The sequence below is a fragment of the Crocodylus porosus genome, unplaced genomic scaffold (genome assembly GCF_001723895.1).
Source record: "Crocodylus porosus isolate Cpor-Errol unplaced genomic scaffold, CroPor_comp1, whole genome shotgun sequence".
NCBI lineage: Eukaryota > Metazoa > Chordata > Crocodylia > Crocodylidae > Crocodylus > Crocodylus porosus.
Genome location: NW_017728934.1, coordinates 1,494,876 through 1,501,139, shown reverse-complemented (window position 1 = coordinate 1,501,139; position 6,264 = coordinate 1,494,876). Strand labels below are relative to the sequence as shown.

Here is a 6,264-nt window from a genome sequence, read left to right as displayed (position 1 = left end):
CTAATACTTACCAGCTCGGAGTCAGCTGCAGCTCCCTGTTGCAGCCACCAGGGACTGCCTGAATCCCCAAAGCTCTCCGAATCTTTTCCAAAGATTCAGAGATCTTTGAATTGATTCAGACCTTTTAATTGGCCCCCTGATTCAATTCAGATTTGGAGATTCGGGCACCGAATTCAGCCGAATCTCCTCCAAATTGAATCACCACCCAAAGTTTCTCATAGCTAGCCCTAGTGCGATCTACTTCAGAGTTGAATAAGTAGCCCACACTAAGGCATCACCGTCTACACATGCAGTGCTATTACACTGGAGTAAACTAATTAACTGTGCTGTAGGACAGTACTGCCCAACACAAGTACTCTCCTGTGGCAGAGTTATGTGGTGTGCCACAGTGCACATGTAGATGGGGACCTGTGCTGGCTGGGGCATGAGGGTGTTACAGTGTGGGGGGTTCCCTGTCAATGAGCCATGCATTATAGCAATTTTGTGCCCCAGCCAGCCCCTCTGCAGCACGTTGAGCCAAGGCAGAGTAGCTCCAGGCTGGCAGGCTGACTGCCAGGGGGCTGCACCAGTCTGGCTCAATTTGCTGCTGTCTCGTATGCACATATAAATGCTGCACCTGGCAAAGCTAAGACAGTTGTGGGGTACAGCCTCAGTGCCTAGGAGCTTTTATGTCACTAACAGGAGCACTCCCAGAATTCAGGCAAATGCAATATGAGGCAGCAGTTGAGAAGAGGCTTTCTTTTGATAAGTTTGGACCCCAGCTGGATTTGCTGCGGTCCTGTACGCACATGTAAATGCTGCACCTATCAAACCTGAGACAGTTGCAGGGGTAGAGCCTCAGTGCCCAGGAGTTTTCAAATCACTAATAGCAGCACCCCCAATATTTAGGCACATGCAATCTGAGGCAGCAGCTGAGACGCACCTTTCCCTTGATAAGTTTGGACTAGGTGCCTAAAGTGAGATTTGCCCAGACGCTTAGGTCCTTTATTGGCTCTGGCCTTTGGTGGTTATTCCTGTGAGCATTTCATATGCTTGAAGTGAAGTATTTTCCATGCAGGGGGCACACATCTTTGTATAACTAGCTGCTGAGACTCATTGTTGTCTCTCTTCCCTGAACAGACAGAGTACTATGGAACAATCTACATTGGGACCCCCCCTCAGGAGTTCACTGTTGTATTTGATACTGGCTCATCCAACCTCTGGGTTCCCTCCATCACCTGCAAAAGTCCAGCCTGCCGTAAGTAACTGAATCCTTCCTCCCCAGTCTACGCTACTCCTTTAATATGCTATGGTGGAACAGATTGTGTGAGAGACCCTATAGCTGCCACTCAGGACAACTGTTTTGAATGCCCATTTCATAGCTAACTCCCATTGTGAGACTCTGCCACTGGTTCTCAATCTTTTTAGGCTCACGACACTCCTAGCAAAATACCAGCTCTTGGTTTTCACTCTTTTTGATTACAGAAAAGCATTGGAGCAATTCTTCTGTTGCAAAGAATTTAGATCTTAGAAAGAGTTATAAAACTATGTATTCTAACTGAAATCTCTGGGTTTACCTTCTAAATGAGGTTTGCACATCTAACAATGCTAACAATGTATGGCACCCCATAGCCCTGGATCTCAAGGCACTCCAAGACCTTACAAATATGCTTGATTCTGCCCACAGCGCTGGTTGTCTTCCTTGTTTTAATGGGACTGTCTCTGCAAGTAAAGTTAAGCCCATGTGGAAGTGGAGTTTATGATACTGGGTGCATCTCTACATGCATCAATGTGCTTTGCCTAATGTGCATTAAATTTAGTACCTCCAATGTGACCCCGAATGCACAGTACCAAAAGTATGTTTTTAAAGTGATGCTTAATGCACAGTAGTAGTTCATTTTACCGCACATTAGCATGATTGCATTTTTTTTCTATAACACTTTAATGCACAATAAAATAGGCTGTGGCGCATGAATCACACGTGTAGGTGCACCCACCGGTTAAGACCTAGGGAACTGCACAGCAGGAGAGAGGGTCTAAATGAATCCTCCTCACTCGCCCTGAGAAACTGCCCACAATTGTAGCCGGCTGAGTGTCTGAGCTGGGTCACCCTTGTCATGAGAGAGGGGGAGTGGCTGTCAGAGTGGGCTCAGTGAAACCTCTGGACCTTGTGCTTTAACAAACATAGACGACTTGAGACCAAAGTAGCTTCCCAGGAAAGCTGAAGGGTGCCCACTTGCGGGTGTTTTTAGGCAAAGGTGAGCTACCAAGGTTTGAGCTGTATAGTTAGCAGTTGCCCAAGATGCATAATCTGGGATAGACATCTCTTGAGCTCATCTTAAATTGGTAAATTATTGTTAGTAAGAGTGGGGATCTGGTTACCATGTCAATGCACAGATGTCACTAAAGTTTGGGAAAGGGGACTCCAAATCTGCAAACTCTTATGCCTAAGTGCAGTTCCTTGAATTTTAACAAGACTAAATAGGTGCTTTGGAACAGGGACTGAAATCTGAATGTAGAGAAGTCCTCTAGCCAGGCTTGTTTCATGTGCACAGTATTATCTCTGTGCCTGTCTTGTTCTTCTCTCATTCTGGTGGATTTTCCTATTTTCAGAGATGTCAGAGGTTAAGACACTAGATGGTGATTCAGGGCACAGACAGAAGTGACCATTTTCACCAAATCCAGTCACAAAAAGCAGTCTATAGCCATGACCAAACATAAGTGTACGGCTGCAGACAGCTACAAAAATGGGTAATTGGGAAAAATTTGACCCCTTATTGCAGAAGGGGTAAGATGAAGACATTTCAAAACAGAGTATCTTCTACAGCTTCTGTCTGCGCTGCCTCCCAACCTGTTTTCAGAATGGGAGGTGGGAAAGGAAGCAGGAGGAGTTAGGTCTGGGTTTTTTTCAGCCCCTGCTGTAGGGTGAGGTGGGTATACTGGAGCCCCCATGAAGCCCCCTAAATGAGCTCCCTTTGCCCCATTTTGCCCCCTCCCATTGTGAAAGAGGGACAGACTGGGAAGGAGGAGAGGCCTTTGCCAGGAGAAATCAGTTGTGGCATGAACGACTGGTGACTCCCGCGACTGTGGGGGGCACCATGGCAGCAAGCGGCAATTGGGGACCGTCCACAGCCATCGGTATCAGAGTGGGGGGAGGGGGGCAAGCGGTGGGCAGCAAGCAGGCTGTGTTGTCAGTGAGGGGGGTGTGGTGACTGCCCGCAACGGTGGCCAGGGTGGGCACGTGCCCCCGTGTGCTCCCCCTACATGTTGCCTATGAGTTGCAGGCTGCAGCCAGCAGCTAAATTCCCTCCCCCTGGAGCCAGCAGTGAACTTTGGTCTGGTTTTGAGAACTTGTTGTTCTCAGTCACAGCAGGGAGCTGCACTTCTGTCTGCGCCTTCAGCCTCAAACCTTGCTGACAGAGAATTCCCGTGTAACCTTGGGCGAACCACTTATCCCCTTTTCATCCCCAGAAAACTAACAGCACTGCCCTGGCCCTTCCCCAGAAGGAAGCTATGAGGATAAATGCATTAAAGACTGTGAGGTACTATCATACTACCTCATATTCTCATATGCCACATGCCCTGGAATAATACTCACCTTGTCTTTGGGAAAGCAAAAATGAAGAAAAAAAGATTTCCAGGATTATGACTTCATATTTCTGGGACAGAGCTAAAAATTCTGTAAAAAGCTGTGACATGAGGCAATTGGGAAAAACTGTCAGAAGAAAGGATAGCTTGATTAATGGATGGAAATCAAGACCATTAAAGAGAGAGAGGGAGAGAGAGAGAGACAAAGAGAGAGATGAATATTTACATCTGTTGAGTGAAGAACAATGAACCATTAAATCAATTGACTCCCTCACCCACGTGAAAAGAAATCCCAGTGCTGCTGCTGGGCAGCTGATTTTGGAGAATAAATCAGAGCAGGGGGCTTCTACTTCAGGCTGAAATCCAGCTTCCCTACTTAATATACACACCCTGATTTGGGGAAAGAACAGGTGTTTGATGCAAGAAAAACATGGTATATGGGAAGAGACCAAAGAAATACCTTAGATATTACTCAGTTCTTATCAATGCAGAACATGAAGTTAACATTAGGGCTGTGCCGAGGTTTGGGCCCTGATTTGATTCAGCAAAGATTCAGCCCAATTCGGTGGCCGAATCGCCAAGTCCATATCGAATCGGAGGACACTTTAATCTCTCCGAATCGAATCAGAACCCTCTGAATCGATTCGGACACAGACACAGCATGAAATGTTTTTTCTACATACCTCCAGGTAGCGGGCGGCTCGTGAATACTGTGATGGTGGGGTGGATGTAGTGTCCCACAGAAGTGGGGTGGACTTCCCTGCGCGCTTAGCAGTAGACCTGGAAGTGGACCAGAAGCACTTCTGGTCCACTTCTGGGTCCTCCGGGGAGCATGCCGGGGCACCCCACTGGCTCAGCAAATGGGAACTCCTGGGTCTGGGGAGGCACGTGGGGTCCGCCTGTGGTCGATCGCCAAATCAGGGGGGTGTGGGGGGTCCCCCCCATGCGCTCTCCGGCAGACCTAGAAGTAGACCAGAAGTACTTCCGGGTTCACCGTTGAGCACATAAGACACTCCAGCCGCCCCAGCATTGGCGCATTCACAAGCAGTGCTGGTGCCTTGAGGTATGTAGAAAAAACATTTCGAGCTGTTTCTATGGCCAAATCGTTGATTCTGCAAATTAGCATTGAATCTTCAGATTCAGAATCAGGGACAGTGATCTGAATCAACAATTTGAATCCCTGACCCTGATTCAGGCTGAATCTGAAGCTGAATCAAATAGGGCCAACTTCACACACCTCTAATTTGAATCTGTGTCTATGGCCGAATCGCTGATTCTCAGAATCAGCATTGAATCTTTGGATTCAGGCAAATCGAATCAGGGACAGTGATCTGAATCAGCTAATCGAAACACTGTCCCGGATTTGGGCTTAGTCCGAAACCAAATCAAATAGGGCCCCCTAGTTAACAGTGTTGATTATTACACTAAACAGTTATGCGCTGAGCTTTATCATCGTCTTTATAGTAGGGCTGGATGCTGATGCTTTTTCTAACTATTCTTTTGCAGAAAATCACCGGAGGTTTGATCCGTCAAAATCTTCCACCTACCATGGCACAGGGACCAGCATATCCATTCAGTATGGCACAGGCAGCATGGCCGGGGTTGTGGGATCTGATACAGTGCTAGTAAGTACTAACACAGCAGCAAGGTTACGGCCCTCCCTATTCCTTCAGTGATTCACAAATGGGGTGGCACTGTGCCAGCTTACACCCGCTGGGGATCTCACTCTGGAGGAGATGAGTCTCTTAGTAAAGCCACGTACCTACTAGCTGCTATGCCCTGAACATCTCTTCTGTTACAAATTTAAATCAGTTTCGGATCACTTAAATCAGCTTAAGTATAAGGTCTGTCCCTAGCTTATAAGCTCACCTCTTGCTCACCAATGGGGTTACAACAACCAGCTGCCCTCTGTCCTGGCCATAGGCCCATGCAGAGTATACTCACAGCACAAGTATTTGCCTCTTTCACACCTCATGGGAGCACTGGCTTCTTTTGCTCCCTTCTTATATAACTCTCCACGGAGGTGGTGCCAGAAGTGAGTGGACAAACAATCGTAAAGGCCATCCACCCATTGCTAAACCAGCATCTTTGCAGTTAGGGGGAAGGGACCATTTTGCAAGCACATTATCCACTCTGCCATCCCCCAGAGCCCTGCCAGTCTGTCTTTTCTGCAGTGAATATCTCTAGTGAAGTCCCCAACACATCTTCAGGCATTAAGAGCTGTGAGTACCTTGAAGAGCGGATAAATAACTGACTCTCTCAAGCGAGCTACACACGGTAGGTGCTGTTACTATGTCTGGTCCCTTAGAGGTAGGGGAGATAGCTTGACTGGTCAGAGCTGCCCCAGAAGAGGAATGAAAACCAGAGTAAATGACTGCAGGAGTACTCAAGTTGTGTGTGTGTAAACTGTCTCTCCTGCTCTCAGGATGTGGAAGCACTGAACAGCAAAAACCCACTCTTGTGAGAGCAGCCTTACCTCCTCAGCATTGCTTTTATATGACATTTCCTTCAAATACTGATCAACTCAGTGGTTTTCTGGCCAGATAAGGAGCTAAAGAACTGATCCATCTCCTTCCCAGGTTTCCTCCCTCATCGACACCAACCAGCAGTTAGCACTGAGCACCAGCGAGCCAGGACCCTTTTTCACCTACAGCAAATTTGATGGGATCCTGGGCCTGGGCTATCCAGATCTAGCTG

At 47.6% G+C, this 6,264-nt stretch overlaps 1 pseudogene; it reads left to right on the top strand.

Moving 5' to 3' along the window:
- Positions 1-6,264, top strand: part of LOC109317458 — a 15,287-nt pseudogene that overhangs the window by 3,572 nt on the left and 5,451 nt on the right.